The following is a 13854-nucleotide window of genomic DNA, read 5'->3' as shown; positions in this document are numbered from 1 at the left end:
AATTATTATTCTCAATATTGTCTCTCTTCCCTGGCCCCTGTTATTGCAAAGCTGTATTCAGATATTCCTTGATTTTCAATGAGGTTCTGATAAACTCCTCCTAAGTTCAAAATATTCTAAGTCAAAAATGCAGCAAATACACCTAGCCTACCACCTCCCAAACATCATAGCTTAGCAACACAACACACCATAGAGCCCTAGTTTCCCCTCACGATCATGTGGGAGCTCCCACTGCCCAGCATCACAACAGAGTATGGTACTGCGTACTGCTAGCCCAGGAAAAGATCAAAATTCAAACTCTGAAATATGGTTTCTATTGAATGCATATTGCTTTTACATCACAGTAAAGTTGAAAAGTTCCAAGTCAAATCAGTATCAGTCAGGACCATCTGTACTATTCTTTTAAAAATAAAATTACAGGGGCTGCACGTAGCTCAGAGGAGAAGAACATTTGCCTAGCAAGTGCAAGGCCCCAGGTTCCAGCCCCAGCACTGCAATAAATAAATTAATTAATTGATAAGTAAGTAATACATGTTGGATGCATGTAATACAAGCAGTAGAGAAAGGCCCATGGTTCAGGTCCCTTCCTTCTCCCCACTCCTATGCCCCCAGATCCACCTTTTTTTTTTTTTTTGGGGGGGAGACAAGGTCTCACTATGTAGTCAGACTGGCCTTGAGCTTACTATGTAGCCCAAGCTGACCTTGAACTCAAAGCAATCCTCCTGCCTCCATGTCCCCAGTGCTGGGATTACAGACATGTGCCATCACTCCCAGCCATGACCCACTACTCTTGCTTATTTCTTACCCATCTTTTCAGACAACTTCTGCATACAGACAGATAAGTGAATATGCACATAATGGGGTTCTTTTCACCCAAATCGGAACATTCTGTGCACCTGGATCTTTTCATCCAGAATTTTGAAGAACTTTTCATTTTAGTGCCAATAAATTCTTTTTAGAGGCTGTGTGACACTCCAGGACAGGAATGTACCATGATGTGCTTGCCAATCCCCATAGAGTTGGACATTTGGGATTCCCATCCTTTGAAGGCTCCTTGGGCTGGCAGTTTGGAGGGACCACTGTTGTCCCTGTCATTGTACACTTCCTCATTGCATCCTTTTAGGCATACCGGGGGGCCTACAAAGTCAGGGACCGGATATAACAGGCATTTCCGGCCTCAGGATGGGAGGAGCAGGGAGACTTGTTGGCACCCATGGGTTGAGGTTTTCCCGGGACACAGGAAACAGAGAAGGAAATGTCATTCAGGGTCTTTGCCTCATTTGACCTCAGCCTCCCTGTTTTTAGGCCTGCGCAGGAATGTGCAACCTGGCCCGCCGAAAGAATTGCCTGGGGAACTTCTCCAATCTCAGTGCCAGACCACACTCTGGGCCAGTCTAATTAAACCAGAATCTCTGGGGGCCAGCACCCCCCAACAGTCTGAAGTAGTTCAGGTGATTGTACTGTGCAACCCAAGAAACTGTAGCTCAAAACCTAGAAGTAATAATAGCCTCACCAGCCCAAGGGCCTCTATTTTCATCCTTTTTCAATGAGAGAGAGAGAGAGAGAGAGAGAGAGAGAATTATTCCATAGCGTACAACCCAGAATGCAGTTAACAATCACGCTTTCAAGATGTGTACATGGAGTTGTTCTTATTCCTTGCTAAGTTTGTATTTGGTCACCTTTCTGACTCTTATTTGAAATTGTTTATGTAAATTGTTAAGAAGCTTTTAGCAGGCCACTTGGCAATGTGTATCCAAAGCCATAAAACTGTTCAGAAACATTGGCTTAGTTATTCCACATTTGGAAGCTATCCTAAAGAAATAACATAAATATAGGGAAAAAGCTACATGAACATCTTTTATTAAGATGTTCATTGCAGCATTATTTATGTTAATGAGAAAGTGGGAAAAGTTAAATGTTCAATGATACAGGAATGGGTAAGTAAACTGTGATACATCTATTTGGCGTAATATTAAGTAATCATTAAAATTATAACTGAAGACAAAGCAATAACATGGAAAATGCTTGGGCTATAAAATTAAATGAAAACACAGATTAGCTTGTGTGAATGTACTATAATCATAGCTACATGCAGAGGAAACTAAATGTAAAGGAAAAAGAAAAGAAAAAACCAAAATGCTAACAGATCATGTTGGGATAAGGTACATGTTTTCTTTTTCCTATTTTTTGAGGTTTTATATGTTTATATTGCTACCTAGATAAAAATAAATATTTGAAAAACTGTTTCACCTTGTGTATTTTTCATGTCTGTCTGAGAACAGGAATACCCTGAAGTTAAGATCACTGCATACAGCACTAAGGTCATTGTGCCACAAGGTCACTACATACAATACTGAGGTCATTGTACCACACTCAGCATCTCAGGCTGCTTAAGGGTAAGGGCTGGGGTTGTAGCTTAGTGGTAGAGCTTTGCCTGAAATGTGTGAGCCCCTGGGTTCAATCCCCAGCAACACCAAACAAACAAACAAACAAATAAAATGTAAAAGCCTTGGTAATACTGAACCGAGTCAGGTCGTGCTTTTAGCCCCTGTCTGACTTCACAGTGTGACCTGGAGCAAGTCATTCCTCCTCTCTAGAACTCACTCTATCTTGCACAGTGGATTCAACTTGGGGAAGCTCAAGATCCTTCCTGTTCTGAAATGTGATGACCAGGATGATGAAGATGATATTAATGGACCCCAAGTGCATCCAGCTTCATTGAATAGGAGGCATAGAGGCAGAAAACCAGCTTCCCTATAGTGTTTGCAGGCAGGCTGCCTCCTGCTCCTCATTTCTACATCCAGAATTACTGCATCTCATCCTGCAAACTCTGAAAAGCATAACTGAATAAATGTAAGGCAAATCACACACCTCTGCTCAACATTCAGTAATTTCTCTCCACATCACTTTTGTGCAGTCCTGATGACTTGTAAACAGAAGTGACTCTGAAATATGCAGGCAAGCACTTGGAGCCAAACAGGAAACCCTGTTCCACCCCTAGCCCGGACTTTTCATCTTGATAAAGTGGTTTTCCTCAACAGGCAGAGGACAGGGAGTCATAAATCAGTGACAACACAGCTCCTTGGGGTCTGTGCCTCTCTGCTTCTCTCTTCTATGATGGAGATACACTAACTCCGGGCCAGAGAATAACAGGGGAAAGGGCTGGGATGGTTAAAAGCAGAATCATTCTGGTGGGAAGGAAAATTGAAACCCCAGGATTTAATGAGAGCAATAAAGGTGATGATGGGAAACGTGAAGCCCATGGATACACAGTGAGGACGCCTCACTCATCTCGGGGGAGCAGAGAGCTGAGGGGATCAGGGCTTTTTCCATATGACTGAAGTTTAACTGTTGATGTGCTGGGACTTGACCTTTAAACCCATTAAAACACATCTCTATATCCATAAGTGTCTGTGTGGTACATAATTCAGTCTTTATAGGAAAGGAACTAAGCATTCCATCATCGTATACTGTATTTATGTGAGTGACTATTTGTGAAATGCTGTCATTCTCCATTGTACTTCCATGAGGACAGGGCCTGCAGATCCCAGGCCCTAGGACCTGCACAGAGAGGCATGTGAGTCCTTCACAGCTGCTTGCTTACTGACTGACTGAGTGATGAGAATCACCTGATGTGGTTTTTTTTGGCAGTGCTGAGAACTAAACTGAGGGCCTTACATATGTTAGCCATGCGCTCTGTCACTGAGCTACTTCCACATCCTGGTTTTATTTATTTTGAGACAAGGTCTCACTAAGCTCTCCAGGATGGCCTTGAACTGCAATCCTCCTGTCTCAGCCTCCTGAGCAGCTAGGATCACAGGTGTGTGCCACTACACAACACTCCCCTGACCCTGAATTATGAAAGACTCCATTCGTTTATATCAGAAAATGACTCTTGCTAAACTAGACAAAAATGGAGGGCTTGTTGGAGTCCCCACCAGAACTGTAGCACTGTGGACTGATGAGGAGCAGGCTAGAGGCCCAGGAAGCTCCATGAATTGGCTCCTCTCGCTTGGAGGCTCTTCCGTTCTTATTTTCTCATTACTAATCATCTTCTTCTGCTGGTCAGAGCAGAGCTATCTTCATCTTTCCAGTTTGTGGGTCCTCAGTCTCAGAGCCCCTTCTTTCTGTTGTGGTCCCTCAACTTCCCAGGACAGGACTCCAGCTGCCCCAGGTTGGTTGGTGTGTATCTCAGCATCAGTCAACTCTGGTGAAGGAGCTGGGAGTCTTGGTACCATTAAGAGGACAGTCCTGGAGACCATGTAGGTGGCCTGGAGGGGTTCCTGAGGTAAAAGCATGTGGGCCCACAAGACAGCACATGCCTGCTGTGTTCACGTTATCCCCTTTCACGGTTACAGCAATCTTGTGGGGCTGCCAGCCTTTATGAGTGGAAATATGAGTTGAGAAAGGAAAGGAAACTCGCCCCAGGTCACACAGCCAGTGACAGAGGGAGACTGGAAGCAGGAGTGGTAGGCTCTGGGTGACCCTCCCTGCCTTGTCGCCTCCCAGGACAGCTCCCTAACTGGGGACATTTCTTTGTACTGTGGTAATTGCAGCAGACAGTCTGGCCTGTGGGGCTGAGTGATCGCTGACCCCAGGAAACACCCTGCAAATTGCTGTCTTGGAAAAGCCCCAAAGTCAGCGTGCTTTTTGACTATTCGTTTCTCTCTCATACAGCTAGGTAAAGGTTGTGGCAAGCCTGCTCCTGGGGGCAATGGACGGCAGGTTGCCTTTCTACAAAATTAATCAGCAAGTCAAAGAGCAGAGCTGCCTCCTGCCCAGTGACTGCTTGGTCCTCCAGAACAGGTTTTTTCTTCTCAGCTGTGACCTTCAGTGTCTTTTAACTCTTCAGCAACAGCAGAACCCATGCTAGCTACTTCCGAATCTCCACTAGGCTGGAGTCCACTGTGCAGACTCAACAGTTTGGTGTTGGGGGGTGCTGTAAAAGTGTCCATTTCACTGCATCATAGACATTCTCTCCCTCCACCAAATAAGCTACTGGTCACAATTTCCTTCAGCTCTTTTTAATGTTTGACTTTCAACAACCTCTGAGGCACAAGCAATATGAAAGCCCTATCTTTAATATTGTCACAAGGCTAAAAAGATCCTCCATAGTGTCTACATGATAGAGCAGCTTGCTCATGACATTTGTTTTGTAATAATACCTCATATTCTGAAAATCCCTCTGGTCCATAGGTCAGATCAGGGAGGTAACAAGGAGCGGGAGGGGTGGGGCAGGAAGATGGTGGAAATCTCGTCAGACTGTAACCTAAGGGAGCACTTTATAATTATCTAAGAATAAGATAACTTCCCTTATCTAGGGAGTTCCATGGTTCTCAAATAATCATTCCTAAAATATTCAAAAGAATGTCAGTACTAGTTAGGAAAATATCTTTGTCTGGGAGCAACTGGTCCATTAGATTTGAAAGATTTATTTAGCAAAAATTCTAAAACATATGTAAACTCCTATAGGGAAAAGGCTCTCAAACAACAGAATATAATTCACAATGCCTGAAGTGATGAAGACTTATCACTAATTCATTTAGCATGAAGGACAGGTAGTTTTAGGATTTGTCAATTTACTGACTTAACAGTAGCATCAAAGACCCAAGTTCTATCGTCTGTCTTTTCTGCTATCTTTAGTATGTTATCTGGGGTTACTCAAAATCACAAAGCAGCTGCATTATCTCTAGCCATCACACCCTCACACATCAACACCCAGAGGCAGAAAAAGAACAACATTTTCCTTGTGTTTTATATAAGACCAATAAACCTCTCTTGGAGCAATCTGTCCAGTAAATAGCTACTAATATCCCACCAGACAAAATTTGTCCCTTTCAAAGCTAATCACCAGCACAATAAATAAAATTATTTTGAATGACTAAGATTGTATGTTGGACTAAGGCTGGGGAGAGTCATCCCTGAAATACATGACTATCTGTTATCTGAATATTACAGTGTTCTATCAGCAAGGAAGTTCTATCAGCAGGATGAGTACTAGTTTCTTGATTTTAATCTATTTTATTCTGCCTAAACCCCAGGACATTTGATTCACTGACACCTACTGAGATAGATGCCATTAAGCAAACTGGTTTCAGAAACACTATAAAACTGCTCAAGAGAGACTTATTCAGGAAGGAGTTCCTTGAAAAAGCCACAAAATTGGTCTATAGCTTTGTGACAAAGTGATTGGTTTGCATTAACTTGGTCTAATCTTCTAATTGTTTGCCTCACTGTGAAATGCCATAGCAGCCCTTCCCAAAATACATGATTCCATCAGCCACACTTACTTATTCAAGTCCATTTGCCTTTTTGATTAGTGCTGGGCCAGAGAGAAGATGACTACATGGTACTGGAAATAAAAGCTTATCCATATTTACCTCTATTTCTGGCTGTCATCCATCTATCCATCCATCCATCCAACTGCCACTTTTATAATGGTCCGCATTCCAAAGAAGCTGAGATGTGCTGTGTGTCATTTCCATTAAAGGATGGTGGGAATCCCTCTTGGGATGAAACATTGCTTGCTCCTTGTCACAGTGCTAGCTCTATACTGCCACTTATGTTTTCCCTCCAGTTTGACACTTAGGATCTCTCCATTGTAGGTAGCAGAAACCAAAACTGGCTAATTTATATGGAAAGGGAATTTATTTGAAGGCCATGGGGTAGCCCATAGAATCAAGGTGGACTCCAGGATTCTGCATTCAGGAGCTAATCATGATTGCTGAGAAGCATTAATCCCCCCATGCTACTCCTGCCTTCAGATTCAAGAGTCTGGAGAGAAAGTCCAATTGGCTGTGGTTGGGGACACATCCTGTCAACCCTGCAGTGATGGTAGAGGATTCCTCCCCATGAGGAAACTGGGATCCTGCCACCAGAAAGGGGGACATGCTAGGCAGGCAATGTCGCCCTCTGAAGCAACAGCTGAGTGCTGCAACTGAAAGCCATACACAGTCAGCACCTAGTACTTACAGACTACAATAATGAAACTTTTTTGCTTTCTATGTCTCTTTAAACCTGCTAAGGGGAAGATTTCTCCCTGTCCTGGAATGTAAACTCTATTCACTCCTAAATAATAAAACAGCCTATAATCACTTTAAGATGCAGACACAATCTTAAATTCTGAGAATATTAATTCTATCAGCACTTTATTCCTCACTTGAGGATGGGACTCCTTCTCCATTGCCCCAGCTGGGATCAGTTAGAGGCAAGCTGCCATGGGCAGAGAGAGTGCTCGGCTTTTTTTCCTCACTGCCTGCTGCTTCGCATCCTTGCATGGTCACAGTAAGGGAGGAAGGGGTGGGAAGGAGGAGAAGAAAGTTTTTATTTAACTGGTACTGTTAGGAAACGGCCTTGTGCTCTCACAGCACAGTACATATTTAAAGGTGGCTCTCTTGAGGGTAACTTCATGTTTTTAAAAAATATTTATGTTTAATTTATAATATTTGTCCAAGTTTATGGGGTACAGTGTGATATTTTGATATATGTATACAATATATAATGAGCAAATCAGATATTCAACACATTCGTTACCTTGAGTACTTCATCATTTCTTGTTGGGAACACTCAAAGTCCTCTCTTCTAGTTATTTGAAATATACAACAAATTGTTGTTAACTACAGTCACTCTCTTGTGCTATAGAACACTAGAACTTACTCCTTTTATTATCTGTAATTTGGTATTCAGTAACCAATCTCTCTCTATCCTCCCAACACCTTTTTCAGGCTACTCTGCTCTCCACGTCCATAAGAAGAACTTTTTCTAGTGTCTGCATCTGAGTGAGACTATTCAGTATTTGTCTTTCTGTGCCGTATATATTTCACTTAACATAATGTCCTCCAGGCTCATCCATGGTGCTGCAAATGACACAATTTCATACTTTTGGTACCAGGGATCGAACTCAGGACCTTGAGCTTGCAAGGCAGGTGGTGGCACCACCGATCTAAATCCCCAGCTGGATTTCATACTTTTTATGACTGAAGAGTATTCCGTTGTGTATATGGGCCACATTTTCCTTAACTGTTCATTGGTTGATGGCCACGTACATTGATTCCATATCTTAGCTACTACTATGATCAGGGCTGCAGGGAACATGGGAATGCAAGTCTCCCTTGGATGCCTATCTAGTAGGGGGATTGTGGAGCCTTTGGTAGTTCTATTTTCTGCTCTTGGGGCACCTCCATGCCATTTTCCATAGACAGTCTACTAACTTACATTTCCATCAACAGAGCATGACAGGTATTCTTCCTTGCCCTCACCAGCACCTCGTTTTATTTTTTGTTTTTTTTATCATAGTCATTCTAGCTTGGGTGGAATGATATAGCTTCATGGTTTTGATTTGCATTTCCCTCGTGATTAGTGGTGCTGAGCATTTTTCCATATATTTGTATGTCTTCTTTTGAGAAATATCTATTCAGATCATTTGCCCACTGTTTAACCAAATTATTTGCTTGTTTGCTGTTGAGTTGAGTTTCTTATATATTTTAGGTATCAGTCCCTTGTTGGATGAATAGTTTGCAAATATTTTCTCCCATTCCTAAGTCATCTCTTCATGTTGCTAGGTGTTTCCTTTCCTGTGCAGAAGCTTTTTAGTTTGATGTAATCCTGTTTGTATGTTTTGCTTTTGTTGCCTGTGTGTTTGGGGTCATATATTTTTTAAAAAAACCTTTGCCCAGACCATGTCCTGAAGTATTCCCTTAGGTTTTTTCATTGTCGGAGTCTCCCCTGCTGTGTCTCTCAGACAGCTACACTGCTGCTCCTGCTTACAGCCTCCCAACCAGCTCACTGCCCTCCTCTCTTGCCCTGTGGTTTCCTGGGGCAGAGGACAGACTTGTCCTCTGTGTTTTCCCTCCTCCAGCTGCAGATGTCATGGATTTAGTGGTCTGCTACTAAGTGGTGGTAGTGAATCCCCTCCTCGAGGCTTACACTGAGGGACAGGCACAGCGTCTCACCCTTGCTAGAGTGTGTGTGTGTGTGTGTGTGTGTGTGTGTGTGTATGTGACTCTCAGCACAACTTTTTCTGATGATATCATTCTATACATACTCCTCTCTTCCCCAGTTGCCATCCTCCAATTCTTTTTGTATCCCATAGGATGTGAAGGGTTCAAGAATTATAAAAAAATTTTAGATCTTTGCCAATAGATGATAATGGCGTTTTATTTTCAGTTCTTTTTCCCCCCTCTGCTGTACTAGGGATTGAACTCAGAGTACACTGAGCTACGTGTCCATCCCTTTTTATTTTTTATTTTGGAACAAGGTCTCATTAAATTGCTCAGGGTGGTCATGAACTTTCAATCCTGCTGCCTCAGCTTCCCTACTAGGTGGGATTATGGGTGTGTGCCACCACGCCTGGCCATTTGCATTTCTTTTTTTTTCCGGTACTGGGATTGAATTTGGGTCCTTGCTCTTGCAGAGCAGGTGGCGACACTACTGAGCTAAATCTCCGGCCACCTGCATTTCTTTTTTTGTTTGTTTGTTTTGATTTTTTGTTTGTTTGTTTGTGGGGTTTTTTGGTACTGGGGATCAAACTCGGGTCCTTGTGCTTGCAAGGCAGGTGGTGAAACCACTGAGTTAAATCCCCGGCCCTGCATTTCTTTAATTACTAATGAGTATGTATTTTTCATATGTTCTGTATATGTGTCTAATAACAGAGAACTAACACTGCTCTTAGGGTACACAGGTGCTCATGCTAACATTGAATTCTCATGGGGAGCCTATGCTTGTGGGTACTATCATTCTCATTTGGTGGTTGGGGCCTAGAACCATATGTTAACTTGTCCAGGGTCATACCACTAGTGGGTCTGACTCTAGAAGGTCTGAATCTCAAGTACTCCTTCCTGACTTTTCCCTCATTCCTGCTTTGTTCATTGGCCTTTGCTCAGCTTCCTCTCCCTTTATTTTCTTTTTTCTTTCCTTTTTTCTCTCCTTTTTTCTCTTCTTATAGTCTTCCTTTTTCCAGAGAGCTCTTTGACCTTACTAGCTGTAGCCAGCCTATTCAGTTCAGTTCAACACATGCATAGTGATATTGAGCATATGCCATATTGGGGCCAGGGAGGAATACAATCGGGGTGACCCTCAAGAGATAATCATCCCGTAGGGAAATTACTAGTTGCACCTGTGTAGCACAGCACGGTTCCCCAGGCAGGCTTACAATTCACCTGCCATAGTTCTTGACCTCAGAGAGGTTAAATGACTTACCCAGTGTCACTCAGCTGAGACGTGGCAGAAGCGAGAAGAGGATATGAGGGATCAACCAACCCCTGAGTGAGCTCTACAGACCTTTCTTTCACTATTGTCATTGTCATTCCATGTCCAGGTTCTCCTTGCCATGTGAAGCAGGCTCCATTTTGGGGCTTTTCTTGAGGCCTACAGTTCCAGTAAGGATGGTCCCTGGTTAATTGAAGTGTTACTGTAGCAACAATGACAATAAAAATCTGAATCACAACTACAGATTTCACACCCACAGTCTCAGGTGTACAAACATGTAACTTCAGTTTCTTATAACTCAAGTTAATTTCCTACCTCAGGCTTCTATTCTGCTAGATGTAAGAAATATATTCTGCTCACTTTCAAGTACACTCAATAGGATTCTGTATTTCTGAGCCATTTTTATTCAAATATGTATCAGTTTGAAATGATTTCCCCTTTTCTGAGCCCCTGGAGGGAAGCAGGATACCACAAAACCTTGCCTGGCTGCAGTGGGGATTTGAGGTGAATGGTGGTGTCTGTTGTGGCTTCTGTGGGCCTTGTGGTTGGGCTTGGCTAGGAGGACATGTGGTCTTGATACTGGGGACCCCTGAATTGTAGTCACATCCTAGTCATGTTCTCTGTGGTTATGGTTCCCACCACAGTCCCCTGCTGTGTGATCCCCTTGTCCCATCTGACATTCCTCTTTTAGGGCTGTAGCTCTCTCCCTCAAGGAACTTTCTGCCCTACTCATAATCACTAGATGTGCCCTCTCATACTACTCCCAGCTTCTAGAAAATCCAGGAGGCTTTCTCTCTCCTTGCCTAAAGGCCCAAAGGAGAAGGGAAAGAAGAAAAAGTGAAGTAAAGAATCCACTGGTTAAGAAATATCATTCTATTTATCAGTTCAATTTGCCTTCCACAAAGCAATGCTATTGTTCATTTCTGAGGTCAAATCTGCCAGTGTGGCTCTTTTGTTGACTTTTAACCAGGTCTCTACTTTCTTAGATTGAGCAAAGAAACGCTCAGAACTTTCCCTTTGGCTGAAAACTTCCACAAATGGAGATCTTTCATCTTCATCCCAAGAACCTGTGATACTCATCCACTGTCAGCCATCTCCACCCTCCCCAGACATAGGTCCCCTGTCCTGTGACCTGTGGCTCTTGTCCCATGGACAATCTCACCCTCCATCCAGGCTCACTTTAATCTTTCCAACTTGAATCACATGAACCAAATCAACTGGTCCATACTTTTTCTTTTCCTTCTACAGGATTTTTTTTTAGCTATAGATGAGGCATAAAGCATAATTGTAACAACATTCTTGTAGCCCTTTTCTTTTTCAATGACTAGAACTACCCTCAGTATGACATATGTGGATGTATCACATGGTCTTTAAATTTCTTCATTTTCAATTAATTTCTTTGTGTGAAACCTTTGATGTTTCCCCTCCTTCTGAGTCAGTTATCCTAGTTACGCAAAGGAAGAAAAGGAATAATGGTGTTGAGTTATCGTGGTATTCCAGGCTCTTGCTGGACACAATTATCTATGTTATCTCCTTGTATGTGCCCCAGATGTACAGGTCTTAGCTGGAACTGGAGCCAAGTTTTCCTGAAGGTTCAGATAAGCCTATCTGGAGGCTGTAGGGGGAACAGGTGGGCAAGAATACGGGGACTGGTTTCAGCTTCCTGAGGGCGGTGTAATTTTCTGAATTTGAAGAGATAATCCAACTGAAAAGAGAAATTTCCCATTAATTTTTATTCAACAAATATTTATTGAATATTTACAATGTACTCAACACTATGTGTTATGCTTTAGGTCTAAAATGCACCCCCCAAAGTTTTATGTGTTTGGAGGTGGGGATTTGGAAGGTGGGTAGATGACGAGGGCCATTTTACCTATCAGTGGATTAATCCATTGATGGCTTCATAGCTGAATGTGCTGTTAGGAAGTAGAGCTTGGTTGGAGGAAGTGGTCACTGGAAATATGACCTGGAAGGGTATATTCTTGTACCTGTCTCCTTTCTTTACTCTCTCTGCTTCCCAGCAACCGTGGGTTGAGCAGCCTTCCTCTGCCAGGCCCTTCTGCCATGCCATTTCTGACCTGGAGCCAGCCAACCATGGACTGAATCCATTGATACCATGAGCCAAAATAAAACTCTCCTCCTAATTTAAGTTGTTTTTGTTTGGTATTTCACCCCAGTCATAGGAAAACAACAAATACACTCTACTAGATACAGAAGATATAGCTTGGAAAAATTCAAGGACAGTGAGCCAGTTTGGGAGGAGAGAGAGAATTCCAAGTGCAGCAGGGGTGAGCGTATTACTGATCTCTCAACCTGCCACAGTCCCAAGGCAAGACAGCTGCAGCAGAGTGAAGAAATGCTGAGAATCGCTTTAGTTCCTTTGTTAAGAGACAATAAAAAAGGATAGTGAGAAGAAAACCAAGGCCAATGGTTCTGCATCCTGTAAAACAATGCCCTCTCTACAAACATCAGGACACTTGGGGTTGAAGATATTGCGAGACATCAGGAGGGTATGCATATGAAATGTTAGTAGAGTTTCGGGACATTAACCCAAACAACCAAAGTAAAAAGGAGGAACAAAGCAAGGGCAGCTGTCAGGACTTAATGGGTGTATGTGGTGCGACATTCTAGGACTTATGGGGAGGAACTTGGGGGAAAACTGCAATTCCCACAAAATAAGAGGAAAGAGCCTAAGAAATACAGCTTTGTGATTTTTGCCAAGTCTCTACTTTTACTGCCAGGCTAATGAAGGGAGGGAGAGTTAAGTCATTTCATAGTGGGCTCTGAGGAGACAAGATACTCTCTCAAGCTCATTGATTCAATAATGATCTTTCTCCAAAGATGTCCCTACACCCAGTCCACCACATGGTATGGTGAAGAAAATCCTTGGATTCTCATTTGGGCTCTGCTGTTAATTCCTGCAGGTCCTGGAAGAAGTGAATTGATCTTCTTGAGCTCCACTTTTTCATCTTCCAAAAGAAAGAGTTGGACTAAAGAAGCTCCAACATTTTATGAGTTGTGGACTAATTCAGTCCCTTACTACTGCATCCATGTCCTTGATAATCGAATCTGCTCTTAACTTATCCAGACAAATCTCCATCACGTTCCAACTCATCTCTTTCACTCCAGCCAAACTGTTTTTCTCACTGTCCTTCAAGGACATTCAATGTAGCTCACTCATCTTCATTCCTGACCCTTTGACAGTCTTTCCCCAGGGACGCTGAGAAAATCTGGATGCAGGCAGATCCTAGTCAGACCAAGGTCTCTCCATTGTTCAAAGGGCCATGCCCACTGCTTTCCCTGATGTCAGCTGTCAATGTGGGCAGATGTCAGCCTCCCTGGGCATCCATTTACATCCCTGACATTAATTTGTCCAGACCCTTGTGAATTCATTTATATTTCCTTCATGTACTACATCTTGGAGTAATGTGCTCTAGGAGTTTATTACCCATTTCTTTTATTTGTTCTAATTATTCCTTGATCATCTTCCCCTCCAGCGAGTCTTTGGGTAGAATGAGTCCTTGTTCACCTTCTCCTGTTATGGATGAGTTTACTGATTTCTATGTGTCCTATTATAGTCTGGAGCACTCTGACCTTTATGGCCTGTTTTGCTGGACCACCTTGGCTTGGCTTTTCTCTCTTCTTTCT

This window comes from Heterocephalus glaber, unplaced genomic scaffold (genome assembly GCF_053883595.1).
Source record: "Heterocephalus glaber isolate CG9 unplaced genomic scaffold, H.glaber_assembly_v1.0 deba00000122, whole genome shotgun sequence".
In the NCBI taxonomy this organism is placed as follows: Eukaryota; Metazoa; Chordata; class Mammalia; order Rodentia; family Bathyergidae; genus Heterocephalus; species Heterocephalus glaber.
This window is presented reverse-complemented; position numbering follows the sequence as displayed.